A 15,518-nucleotide genomic window follows, 5' to 3' on the forward strand; every position below is an offset into this window, starting at 1 on the left:
TATGCTTTTCATGTTTTTCCCAATTTATATAGATACTTCTTTTTGCTTTTTCATTTTATGTATGAACTATAAGATCCCAAAATGAGATAGGGTGTCTAGAGCCTAAAATTTTTGTAATAAGGTTATAATGTCCTTAAATAACTTATAATATGGTTTAGATGCAATGTGTAAAGTTTGAAGCTATTTAAAAGTCGAACGTCAAGAGACGACTACAATGTTTGACGACTAGTTACCTATGTGTCTCATGTTTCCATGCTTTTTTATATACTTGGTTTAATGGGCTTAAGAAGTCCTAAAATGATATATAATGATGTTTAAAGATGATATATGGATTTTTGAGAAGTTTGGAGGTCAAACGACCAAGAATGTCCAAGGCATTCAAAAGATAGCCCTTAGGACGCTCAACCTGTGTCTTGATGAGGCCTAGCCTGTTTGGACGAGTTTCAGTTGTTGTTTCGGGTGAAACATATGTGGAAGATCTACAACTTGTTAAGGGTCGTATTAACGTTGGAAACGTCTGCGTAAGACTTCTAAAAGGCCCCACAAGAAGCACCCAACGGACTGTTTGTGAGGTCTCGTCGATAGGTACTTATCTTGAGCACGTCTCAATCAAATATTTGGCTAAGGAATAGTCGACGGAAGCCAAAGGATGGCCGGTAGACTGACCTACGTCCAGTCGATTTCTCAGTCGATCGTGGTATGTAAACTGGTGCCTGCTTCTTTTTCATTAAAGGGGTGAATGGGAAATTCAACGCACTTCCTAACCTGATTCTAATAGGATTATTTTTCTAATTTTTGGTCTATATAAGGGTTTAAAAACGTTATCAATCCAACTCCCAATACCATTCACCAAATTAGACGTTTCCCTCCAAAAATTTTTCTCTCTAGAACCACCATTGTTGGTGAAGCTCAAGAACAGCTTGGACCTTGGATTTCAATGGATAAATCATCAAGTTTTATAGATTTTAATGTAGATAAAAGTGTGGCGATCCTTCATCTGTATTTATCCTTCCATCTAGAGAGTTAATCACAAAGTTTTCAAAGAGAAAAATATGATCAAGTTCTTCTTCTTCATTCTAGCCATGGGTTCTTTCTTACATTGATTTCAGAAGCATAATATGAATGTATTAATTATTATATATTGATTTGGACGTGATTTTCAATCCTATTGAATGATGAACCCATTCTCTTTCAGAAATTCAATTTTAACCTATGTATGGCTTTATGATCTTGATCTTATGCATATCTATTTGTGATTCAATTATGTTAATATGATTATGTCTACTCTCTTGTATTTATATTGATGGTGACTCATTGATGAATTATCCATGTGAATCCATGTATGAAGATTTGAACAAAACTAGCCTATGTTCTATGTGTTCACTGTAAGTTCGGATTCATGGTGATTGTTATGAGATTTCGAATGAGTAAAGATCATTGTATCTACTGTTTTATGTGGATATTATAAATATTGTGGGTATGAACCCTTAGTTATCGAATCAAAAGAAACTTGGTAAGATTGATCTACATGCTCTAGCCTATAGATTGATGATTCTAGCATGCTTATTGTGAGATTAAATTACGTTAAAATTATGGTTAGTTATTGCCTATGATGTAACATGATTATGAATTATAGGTAATGGATTTAATTTGGATTAATACATGATAGTTTGAATAGAATTAACATATTTAAATGTATCCTCCATGAATTCCTAATATGAAGCTTGTTACAGTGATCTAGAGTTTATTGGAAAATATAGTAGGATCTTGTCTAAGCTATAATTTCTTGAATCTAATTCCCTAGATTGGTGCTATTGACGAACTATGGCTTATAATCCATGCGAGTTAAATCGGTTGATGGTCTATGTCCTTTTACCTACTAGTATGTTAATGTATTGTACTAGTTGTAACGTGACCTTGTAGTAGCTTATGCTTAACTTCATGTACGGTTATGGTACCTTAAGCTACTGCCTATACTTGATTTATTGATAAAAGTGTAGTGATGGTCAATGATAACCAAAGGCTAAAGTATTGGTAAGGATTCCTCAAATCTTCTACTTCTCTATTTATTTATAGTAATGTGAGGAAGCCTTGTATGGGATTGTGTGGTATGGTCCACTTATGGTGGTAGTGTTTACTTTATTGTAATTATATATGTGTTGAACAGGGTCTTGAAGTCAAATTGATGAATATATGAACATGTTCTTACGATGATAATATGAGAAGATTATGCCTTGTTTCCTATTCTAGTTTTGATCTAGGTTTTATGGATATTATATAAGCATGTGTATATCATTGTTAGGGTAAAGTATAGGTGCTGACATTGATGTGTTAAAATTGTTAATAATCCCTTACCGATGTACCCCTATGTAAATATGTGAATAGCTAATATTAAGGAGACTTAAAGTATAATGTCAAGATTGTCTTGTCTCCTATGCTAAGTTGTGTTGTGTGGTCTATACCTCAAAGTGTAATAAGGTCTAATAGGGTGGCTGCCTCAATGAATTTTTGATAGCCATTATGTGATCATGTTGACCAATGTACACTGACTCACACATTATGCATGCTTACAATGTAGTGAATGTTCATAGTGTCTAATGAAAGGTTGTTCTCATATTCACTAGTCTACTACTATGAATGTAAAGTATATATATGTGAAGTATGTTATGTATTACTTAATAGGATGAATTAATAGGTGTACTAGTACGGGCAAGGGTACGGGACCTTGTCTGTGCATTGCACATGTGTACCTTGATAGGATAGTTCCTAGGTTTGGTATCTATGTTCATGAATATGAATGTATGGTCATGTGTGGTTTTAATGTGTTATATGAAAGGTTTGTTCACATCTATGTATACACTCACACACATGTATAATTGTCTAGTAAGTAGAGGGGCCATGAGAGGGGTGCCCAAGAATACTTTAAACTAGATATGTGCTTGCGTATGCTATAAGCATATGAGAATCTAATATTCTAAGCCTATGTTTTATAAATAAATGTAATAAAGGATTTTCAATAAAGGGAACCTTGCTTAGGACCGAAAGAACTTGACATTGAGAGGATTTGACTTCCATTGGAGGAAGATTCACAATTTGTCCCTTATAGAGTGTTGACTTCCCTTAGAGGAATACTCACTTATCAACCCACATGATATGTTGACTTCCCTTTTGAGGAAGATTCACCCATTGTTTCTCATGAGATGAAGACCCAATTTCCCAATGGCATGTAGAGGGAATACACCCATCTCTTTGTTCCATAAACTATATTTGCCACATAGGATCTAGCAATGTGATATCAGTTAGGATGTTAGGATGTGTGTTAATGTTCTACCTTAGCTAGGTAGGAATACCTTCCACTTGTGTAAGGATCTACATCACCAAATTCAATGTTTAGTACAAATGGTATTAGTGTCGGTTAGGCTATAGTTTCCCTAAAGTAAACTGGACAATGGAAGTAAATGAATGGGATCCTAACTAGGAGGACTTAAGGTAAGTTACTTAGTATAGGTGGAAGTAATGAACCCATCAAAGACATTGCACAAGTAGCTCCTTAGGAAGTCCTAGGAAGGTGACCTATTATTTATGATTATGTTTATGACCATATACAGGACTTCGTACTGAAGGTGTGCATGGTATAAATCTATGATATGTGATCTTATCCTTATATGCACTATGTTTATCTAAATGACTATATGATCAAGGTTTTGTATTGACATGAAGAAGTCGCCTTCACATACTTGTTGATGTATGAATTTAATGATAATGTTAGTGGTATCATGAAGGGTCTACTAAGCATGTGTCATCTTATGGGGCTGCACATGTGCATTGCACTATTAGACTAAGATTGGGGTCATTAACAAGGTCTAATAAATATGTATATGAAAAGAAATAAAAGTGTGTGGAAGTTGTATGTCGCTTACTGTTATTGTAATATGGTATTGGCTTAAATATGTATAAGTTGTATTATACTCCTATGATTGTATGTGTAGTCTTGTGTAGATGATATGTATGTTTTCTTTTGGCCTTAAGGTGATGCATTGAACCAAGTATCACTAGAGGGTTACATGGGAGGTTAATGATTAAAAGGGCAATTACCTCACTGATAAGGGAACAAGAGATCACTGTAATGTGACTTAAAAATGTGATAAATCCTATATGTGATCCTAATGAATGATAAAAATGCTATTGATTCAAGGTTTTATAAAGATTTACTCAAAAATCATGAAGTATGATTTCAAGGAAATGTCCCTTTTAAATGCATGTGTTAGCATGATTGTCATACTTAGTTCATTCTTGCACTAATCCCATTATTCTCTACTTTTTATACAAATTGTATGTTATGTATGCTTAAAGGATGTCTATGATTGAGGAGCTTGATATGTGATTCCCAAGCTCGGGGAAAGGGGTCCTTAAGTTCTAAGGATTCCCTACTCATGTCTAAATGTAAAATGTGTAAAGATTGTATAGTTATGTCTGATGATTTAAGGTCCTTGTCCCTAATGTATTCTAATGTTGTTGAGTCTAACATGGAAAAAAGACTTAGGGTCTCAATATGTATTATGGCTTATATTTTGTATATATACGACGTGATGTTTCTAGCATATGATGTGCTATGAAATGTTTTTAATTTTCCTCGTACTATGTCGATGCGTTGAATGATAATTGTGGTCTTGTATAAGACCTTAGAGAGGTAAAATACGTCATGTTACATCTAGGGGGTGCTCCGTAGATGTGACAAACATTGTACTAGAGGATGATGTTTTTTCTAAAAGTTGTTTAGGATCTAAGAAGTCTCATATTGCCACGTCTAGTTGAGTCTTGTATCACTGGTGGGGAGTCGCGACACATCAAATGGTACGATAGGCTATAGGACGACAGAGTTTCCCTTCTTCATCATTATCATATTGTGCCATAGAACTTATCTCTATAAGATCTCTCTCTCTCTCTCTCTCTCTTATGTTTTTCTTGTCCAATGGTCTTTTAGATATGATTGCTTGGATGAGATTGTGCTCTATGCTTGAGAGAGAAAAGGTGAGTTTAAATGCTTATCTTGGTTTTATGGTTTGAATGAGTATGTGCAAAGGTTAATTTTGGTATGTTTTAATGAGGTGATGCCAATTATGGCTTTCGATGAAATTTATGTGAAATAGCACGTTATGTAGAAAAATGTATGTGCTGATATAGATAAAGAATGTTAGATGTTATTATGGTTGACATGAGTTTCTTTTGTGATGTGTTCCTATATTATTTTACATGATGGTAGCGTAATCCTATGATTTGAACTTGAAATGCTTAGTGATGGATTGGAGTTCATTGTTTAGACATTTATCGTAGATGAGATGATAGCATGCTTTTCTTGGAAATGTTTATATCTCACATTGTGTCATGCTTTTCCCATCAATTGTTTAAGTGTTGCATTTTTGGAATATTGAGACATGCTCACTGTAATGCTAGGCAACTTACTGTAATGTTTTTTTGGAAATCAACTAAATTGTTCTTTGATTAGATGTTCCCGAAATGTGTATAGAATTGATGCATATGAGCATGATAATAAACGTTAAAATGAGGATTGCTATTTGGAAAGAAGAACGAGATTCTTATGGCATGATCTGTTGTAGAATTGTTTCTAACTTCTTATTGTGTTTTGAGTCCCTTAATGTTGTGGAATTGATATTTCCCTAGAATTGAGGGGAGTACTCTTATCTTTATAAGGTGATGATGTGGGTTTGATTGACCTAGAAGTTACCTTACATTAATGTCAAAAGAAAAGAAAGTGTTCTTAAGGCTTAGAATACCCTGGTGTTCCTATGTTAACTTACTGTAATTCCTATCAAAAGTTGTAATCACTTTTAAGTGATGAAAATTAATGTTTTTTTAGTTAAGATCTTCTTATGGTTGGGTTAAGTTTCTCTTAAATTAGGTTTACCCTCTGTGGGGGATGGTGATGGAGTAGTAAGGTTGTAAATATTTTCTACCATTGATCTTCTATTATTACTCGAACTTGAATCGAATGAATTATTACTAAACTTGTTCATGAATAGAGTCTTGCATAAAATATGAATTGCATGAAGTTTATATGTTTAGTATTTATTGATTGTCATTACCCTGAATATATTATGGAGAGTCCAAAGTGCATGAAAGAAATTTTTTGATAAAATGCATGTTTTCTCATGTTAAATTACGTCTAGATATGCTAGTTGTGCATTTGATTTCATGAGATAAGATAAGAAAAATGGTAATAGCCACTTGTGAGGTTAAATGTTTAGCCTTATAATTAAAAGTTTAATTAAATATGTTGAATCTCTTAAAAAAATATGTGACTTTTATGATTTGGAATGCATAATTGTAGTCCCATTCTTGAAAAGTTAAATCATGTGTAGCTAAGTATTCATGTGTGTGCGTATGATTTGTATGATTCTTCTCAAAATATGCTTATTGTGAAGGTGAGTACTATGTTAGAAAATGATATTTTGAGAAATTAATTCCAAATTGTTTTGATGTGCTTGTTGTGACTTACAACTTATACTTCACTGGGAAGAAACATGAGCATGCCTTGGATGAAAGTTTAGAATTTCTCATTTTAAGAGGAAATTGACCTTGTACCTTGCCTAGCTCTGAACTCATGATAAATGTAAGTATGTTGAGGAGAAGGGCATTCCTCCAAGAACACAACTAAGCATGGTATGGTTGAGTATGACCTCCTTGGCACTAGGTCTGACTAATGAAGATCTTTGTTGATCAACTAACTCAAGTCTATGTGCATTGAAGTATGAGTGCCCACTTGTTTTGAGTATTGTTGAAACCTGCCTATGTGTGGCCTTGAAAGATGATATGGTATGAACTCATGTATAATGACCATGTTGTGATTAGGAGAAGGATGTTCTTCCTATGAACATGATAAGAGCCTTTTTGCTTGATGCATTAAATAGTGAGTGAGTAATGGTGTTGCTTTCTTATGTGCATTGAGTGCTAAAATGATTTGATGTTGTTATAAATGTTCTGAACTTCTCTATGATGGATTGAAGTCCTGATTAAAGATCCCTAGGTGTAATTCGAGGATGAATGTTCCCAAGTGGGCGATATTGTAAGATCCCAAAATGAGATAGGGCGTGTCACGACTGGGGTCTATACCCTAGACAAAACCGGCGTCGTTGACCTCTCAGAGGTTGCAGACAAGCCTACTTACGTTGTCATTACATATGTTAGGTTAATTTTAGAAGAAACTTTGAAACTTTTGTTTTGTTTGAAGTGTACATATACTTCATAGTTATAACATGCATATGCGTATAAGGAAGTTCATTGCTCATGTGTATCAACCTTCTAATAAAGAATCATTTAATTTTGAAATAAACTGTTATATAGCATAAGTTACAATTGCCAAAATGTCACTATTACACAAGTCTGAACAATATAGGAAAGAAATACTAGTGGAACATGATCCACTAGCATAAACCTATGATTAAGCTATAAACATAACGGCAGGCATCCTCGAATACATGGGGACCTACCACGCCCGGATGAAAAGCTCTGATGTCCGAGCAGCTGCAATGAATGTCTTCAACACCCTCCTGAACCTGCACCTTAAATAGTATAATGTATGGGACTAGTACACACTTGTACTAAGTATGAGTGTATGCAAGTACACACAAAGGACCTGCATGATTAAGAAGATTTCTCTCCAAACGATATGAAATATAGAAAGCCAAGTCAGTTGGACCTGGCAAATCAGACTAGGAAAGTCATGCTATGAGAGTTACATGCATCATCAATCTTTTCATATTGCACACAATTCATGACATATTTCATATAGTACGTACATATATTACATATCATTCGATCATATGCCGTGAGACCTTGGTATCACGGACTTAACATTAGGCCTTGCTAAAATGAGGGCTCAACATATGGGACCTCAACTAGGCAGCCTTTTTTTGCAAACAGAGAGTCTGCTTCATTCACTCATACGTACTTCACTTTCATTCATTCGTAGGCTGGTGTGAACACGAGCTATATCTATAATGTTGTTTAAGACTCTCATCGGGTTCGCTGTGCAATGACCAAGAATTACCTAGTGTCATTACTTGAGTCTAGTTCACCTCTTGATTATCCTATCCAAACACCTTTGGTATCATTCATTTCATTATCTTTCCTACTTTGAGGAACTTCAACTTTAACCAACATAGATCATGTGAACATCATGAAATCCGATGTCTTCCCCACAACGCAAATAGGTGGAGTCACTAGCCAAGATGATACAAAACAATCTGTAGGTCGCTTAGGTGGAAAACCATTGGCTAGTTCCCTATGTTGGCAGCAAAGTTCAAAGACTAGGAGATTTAGGGAGACCCATACCCACCTTGGTGGACAGTCTCATCTCATGAGAATTACTTGAACCCTCGCCCTTCCCGAAAGAAGGCATCACCACTCATATTTATCCTATCGGTGCTACGTTTAAAGTTCCTATTTACATTCAACTCATACATCACCGAAGCTTGCTTCTAGCATGAGGTAGTCATAGATCATTAGATTATTTATCATCTATTCTTTACGTATTAAGTGTGATTGTCCTCACACTTGCATATACAGTGTGATTGAGACATGTCTCTTAATGTTAAACACTCTCTTAGGTGAGTACTTTTGGTGACCTTATATTTTCATAGGTACAACTTGTCTCACTTGTAATAGCCTCTGATTGTGATGCCACCCTGATCTTTCTTAACATATTTTCATTTCATCTTTACACACCTTTCATTATTTGTTAATCGTATAATATACATATACTCTCTTGGAATTTACATTAAGGGACATTGTTTCTAGGCGTAGATACAACTTGTCTCACTTGTACTAGCATATCCTCATATAGCCACTCTTTCTTTGCTTATTCATCGTTTAGCATAAATATAATCTCTTAGAAATTTCATTTAGTGACATTGATATTTAGGCGTAGATGCAGCTTGTCTCACTTGCACTAGCATATAGTCATGTAGTCACTCTTTCTTTGCTAATTAACTATAAATTCATTCTTAACACTTTCTTTTGGAGTATACTTGAGATTTGACTCAACATCATTCTACACTCCCATAGGTGAGTACATTTGGTAACATTTTTCCTAAGCTTTGTTGAGACTTGCCTCACTATTCATCTTAGCATCTTATCATGTTGTCACTATTTTCATTAGCTTTAGAATATTAGCTTTTCATAATTACTCACCCCATTACGTGAATGTTCATTCCGTCATTTGCCTATGCACTTGGCATTTTAGTGTGTTTAACACTCTTACTTACCCCCCCTGGAGTCACATCAATTCATCGCATACATCTTAGGTTCACTTACTTTTAAAAGTACGTTGGACTTATGAATCCATACGTAGAAGCCATGAGGCTTAATTCATAATTCTACTAAGTGACTCATACTTACCAAAGATTATGTGGTGCAAGACTTATGCATCTTGTAAATATGCGAAGGTCTCGAGTTTGATTCCTATGGGTAGCATTCATTAAATATTTATTCACGTAGGGCTTATATGTCAATACCGAATTGGGAAAGGGAATCCGTTTTTGAATCCCTTGAGCAAAACTTAGTCTAATATTAATTTTTTTTTATTTATATTTTTCAGCTTCGAGACTTGAGGTCGAATCCCAACACGTACACTTCTTTTCCTTTCGTTTTCCTTCCTCTCTTTTTCGATGGAGACCAAGAGGATGTGGGATCGATCCCTCACAACCTCATTTTATTATTCTTTAATTTTTCTCCTAACTTCCATAACTATCCGAGAGGTTGTGGGTTCGATCCCCACACACCTCTTTTTTTTTAATTCTTTTCCTTTTTCGTTCTCTCACTTTAGCCTTATCCCATTTCGAATACCTCTTACTTAATTTTTATTATTGAATTTTTTAAAGCTTGCATATGGTGAGGTCGTGGGTTCAATCAATAATGATCTCACATCTTACAAATAATTTTAAAAATTTTAGCATCTCACTTGTTGCTCATTTTTTGTCCATTTTATTCATCATTTGTACGTTAGATTCTTAGGTAATTCTCTGGATATTTCGTACGATATTATATGCATTTTTTCCAACTAATCTTATACAAAGAACAGAAGGCTTTAACATGCCATTTTCATACTCCAACACATGCCCCAGAACATGGCTACAAACACATTGCACACATTTTCATCATCACATAAATCTGAACATACATACATGAACATAATCATCACAAAAATATATTATATCCCTATTTTCTACTAGAAAATATACCCAACCTACAACAATCAATGGGAGCTAGTGACAGGGACATGCAAAAGGGGAATATTCCTATTTTTGGATTAGAATTCGACTAAATCTTAGGGGTCTCTTGGAAAAGGGACCAAGAGGAAGAAAACCCACACCTTTCTTGTCGTTTAACACCATTCAAATCTGATATCAAGTGCTGCCAACTCCCACGAAAAACAAATGCTTCTCCAACAACACTCAAGCGCAAATAGTTTGAAAAATTCTTCCGCTTTTCATTTTTAGTTTAGTTTTTATTTTGAGTTTTAGCGTTCAAGTTCTTCAACAGTGATGAAATTTTGATTTTGTTCTTTCACTGATAATGAACGTGAGAATAGGGGTAAATAGGTATGAGAAAGAGAGTGGATAAGCGTGAGAAAGTGAGTGGAGAGAGATGAGAGTAAGTGTAGGAGTTTTAGTTGAAGACTAAGTCAATCTAGGCCTCCTTGTTATTTATAAATTAAAATTATGATTTTTTGAAGGTCTAGGTGAAATGACTCATCATGCTCTTAATTAAATCATATAATTAATATTAATTAATTCAATTTAACATTGCTTCCACCAATGATGAAACCGGCGTGGAGCTCAATTCGCGAAAATGGGTCAATTCGGGTCAATCCTACCCGAATTGTCCAGTATTTTACTTAATTAATTAACTAATTAAATACTTAGGATAATTAAAATACTTCCCCTATCCTGGAAAAGAACATTTTACCCCTAGACCCTCTAAACCTAAGATTACCCTTTTCAAGGCCGGTAAAGACTCATCCGGGTGAATCTTGACATTCGGGTGCCCTACATGGCTTGAACCAACCTTGACTAGCTCAACTAACTCACCAAGTTGGTTGGATTTGCTGGTACATGGGTTCTAAGGTCTGGTTCGACGCACATCAAGCAGTGTGAATCCGGTCTAATCTAGGCATTTAAGGTATGATTAGGCATTACTTTGCATAGTTATTTTCGGGTTGTTACACAGTTTCTAGATCCTAACATGTTTCTATTAAGTTTATGGTCATAAAATGACTTATAATATTCTTTTAGAGGCACTGTCTAAAGTTTGAAGTGATTTGGAAGTCAAACGTCAAGAGACGACCAAACCGTTCGACGAACCTATGTGTCTCTTGTGGCCATGCTTGTTTATATACAGTTTTTCAAGAGCTTAAGAATTCTTAAAATGAGGTATAATGATGTTTGAAGATTTTATATTGATTTTTGAGAAGTTTGGAGGTCAAACAACAAAGAACGTCCAACTCATTCAAAAGATAGCCTTCAAGACGCTCAACGTGTGTCTTGATGGGGCCTAGCCTATTTGGACAAGTTTCAGGTGTTTGTTTTGGGTGAAACTTATGTGGAAGATCTAAAACTTGTTAAGGGTTGTATTTACGTAGTAAACGTCCGGGTACAACTTCTAAAGTTCCATGAAAAAGGCCCTACAAGAAGAACCCAAGGCTTGTCGAGACACTACTTTGGCAGTGTCAATCAACGGAGCAAACGACAGCCTGTTGGTCAATCAACGGCCTGTTGGTGAGGTGTCGTCGATTGGTACTTATCTTGGGCAGGTCTCCACCCAAAATTTTGCTAAGGACCAGTCAAAGAAAGCCAATGGACAGCCAGTAGACTTACCTACGGCCAGTTGATAGCTCCGTCTATAGTGGCCTGTAAACTGGTGCCTGCGTCTGTTTCATTAAAGGGGTGAAAGGGAAATTCAACCCACGTGAACTGATTCTAATTATATTATTTGGATACTTTAGGGTAAAAATAAGGGGTTAAAAACGTAATTAACCCCACTCCTAATACAATTCACCAAATTAGACTTTTCCCTCCAAAAAATATTCCCTCTACACCTTCATTGTTGGTGAGCTCAAGAACATCTTGGAGCTTGGATTTCCATGGATGAATCATGAAATTTTAGATATTTTAATGTAGATAAAGGTATTGTGATCCTTAATCTCTAGTTATGCTTCAATCTAGAGAGTAAATCTTTATGTTTTCGAAGAGAAAAATATGATCAAGTTCTTCTTCTTCATTCTAGCCATGGGTTCTTTCTTAAATTGATTTCAAAAGCATAATATGAATCTATTGAGGATTATCAACTTATTTTTACGTGATTTTCAATCCTATTGCATGATGAACCCATGCTCTTTCATAACTTGATTTTAGCCTATGTATGGCTTTATGATCTTTATCTTATGCATATCGATTTTTAATTCAATTATGTTAATATGCTTATGCCTACTGTCTTGTATGTATATTAATGTTTAATCAATGATGAATTATCTATGTCATTCCATGTATGAGGATTTGAACAATACTATCCTATGTTCTATGTTTTCACTATAAGTTCGGATTCATGGTGATTGTTATGAGATTTCGATTGAGTAAATATAATTGTAGATACTTTTTAAGGGGATATTAAGAATAAATTGTGGGTATGAACCCTTAGTGATCGAATTAAAGGGAACTTGGTAACCTTGACCTAACTGCTTTGGCCTATAGATTGAAGATTTTAGAATGCTTATTATGAGATTTAATTACGTTAAAATGGTGGTTAGCTATTGCCTATGATGTAATATGATTATGAATTATAGGTAAAGGATCTAATGTGGTTAATACATGATAGTTTGAATAGGAATAAGATATGTAAATCTATCCTCAATGAATTCCTAATATGAAGCTTGTTACAGTGATCTAGAGTTTAATGTATTGTGCTACTTGTGACGTGACCTTGTTAGTAGCTTATGCTTATAGTAATGTTGAGGAAGCCTTGTATGGAATTGTGTTGTATGGTCCACTTATAGTGGCAGTATTACCTTTAATGTCATTATATATGTGTTTACCATGGCCTTGAAGGCGAATTGATGAATATATGAACATGTGCTTATGATGATTCTATGAGAAGATTATGCCTACTTGATATTCTAGTTGTGATCTAGGTTGTATGGCTATTGTATGAGCATGTGTATATCCATGTTAGGGTAATGTATAGGTGCTTCCATAGATGTGTTAAAATGGTTAATAATCCCTTACCTATGTACCTTTATGTAAATGTGTGAATAGCTAATGTTAAGGAGCCTTAAAGTATAATATGAAGATTGTCTTGTCTCCTATGCAAAGTTGTGTTGTGTGGTCTATACATGAAAGTGTAATGTGGTCTAAGAGGGTTGCTGCCTCAATGAATTTTTGATAGCCATTATGTGATCATGTTTACAAATGTACACACACTCACACATTATGCATGCTTACAATTTAGTGAATGTTCGTAGTGTCTAATGAAAGGTTGTTCTCATATTCACTAGTGTCTACTACTATGCATATAAAGTATATGCATGTGAAGTACATTATGTATTCTTTAATAGGATGAATTAATAGGTGTACTAGTATGGGCAAGGGTAAGGCACTTTGTCTATGCATTACACATGTGTATCGTGATAGGATAGTTCCTATGTTTGGTATTTATACGCATGAATATGAGTGTATGGTCATGTGTGGTTTTAATGTGTTATGTAAGGTTTGTTCACATCTATGTATACACTCACACACATGTATGATTGTCTAGTAAGTAGAGGGGCCATGAGAGGGGTGCCCAAGAATACTGTAAACTAGATAGGTGCTTGAGTATGCTATAAGCATTTGAGAATCAAATATTCTAAGCCTATGTTTTACAAATAAATGTAATAAAGGCTTTTCAATAAAGGGAACCAGGATTAGCACCGAGTGAACTTTACATTGAGAGGTGTTGACTTCCCTTGGCGGAAGATTCACCATTTGTCCCTTATAGAGTGTTGACTTCCCTTAGAGGAATACTCACCTATGGAACCAGTGAGATATTGAGTTAACTTTTGAGGAAGATTCACCCATATTTTCTCATGAGACGAGGCACCAAATACCCAATGGCATGTAAAGGGAATACACCTATCTCTTAGTTCCATAAACTATTCGTTCCACATAGGATCTAGCTATGTGATGTCTTAGGCTGCTAGGATATATGTTAATGTTCTGCCTTGGCTAGGTAGGAACACCTTCCATTGGTGTAAGGCTCTACAACACCAAATTCCATGTTTAGCACCCATTGTCTTAGAGTCGATTAAGGCTGTAGTTTCCCAAAATTATGATGGACAACTGAAGTAAATGAATGGGATCCTAACTAGGAGGAATTAGAGTAAATTACTCAGGATAGGTGGAAGTAATGAACCCATCTAGACATTGCACAAGTAGCTCCTTTGGAAGTCCTAGGAAGGTGACCTAATATGTATGATTATGTTTATATCCATATAAATTACTTTGTAGTATTTGTCTATTTGTTATGAATTTGTGCATGGTATGAACCTATGAGATGTGTTCTAAATGACTATATAATGAAGGTATTGTATTGACCTGAATGAAGTCGCCTTCAATTACTTATTTGTGTGTAAATTGAATGCCAAGGATTGTGGTCTCATGAAGGGTGTCCTAAGCATGCGTGCAGTAATGGGGCTTCACATGTGCATTGCACTAGTAGACTAATGTTAGGGTCATGAACAAGGTCTAATAAAGATGTACATGAAAAGAAATAAAAGTGTGTGCAAGTTGGATGTAGCTTACTGTAATTGTACTATGGTATTGGCTTAAATATGTATAAGTTGTATTATACTCCTATGATTGTATGTGTAGTCATGTGTAGATGATATGTATGTTTTCTTTTGGCCTTAAGGTGATGCATTGAACCAACTATCACTAGAGGGTTACTTGGGAGGTTAATGAATAAAAGGGCAATTAGCACACTGTCAAGGGAACCAGAGCTCACTGTAATGTGACTTAAAAATGTGATAAATCTATATGTGATCCTAATGAATGATATAAATGCTATTGATTCAAGGTTTTGTAAAGATTTACTCAAAAATCATGAAGTATGATTTCAAGGAAATGTCCCTTTTAAATGCATGTTTTAGCATGATTGTCATACTTAGTGCATTCTTGTACTAATCCCATTATTCTCTACTTTTTACACAAAGTGTAGGTTATGGATGCTTAAAGGATGTCTATGATTGCGGAGCTTGATATTTGATTCCCAAGCTCAAGGAAACAGGTCCTTAAGTTCGAAGAACTCCCTACTCATGTCTAAATGTAAAATGTTTAATGATTTTATAGTTATGTTTCATGTTTTAAGGGTCGTCTCCTAATGTATCCTAGTGTTGTTGAGTCTAAGATGACAAAGAGACTTAGGGTTTAAATATGTGATATGGATTATATTATATATATATATATATA

This window comes from Solanum pennellii, chromosome 6, assembly GCF_001406875.1.
Source record: "Solanum pennellii chromosome 6, SPENNV200".
NCBI classification, from domain to species: Eukaryota; Viridiplantae; Streptophyta; class Magnoliopsida; order Solanales; family Solanaceae; genus Solanum; species Solanum pennellii.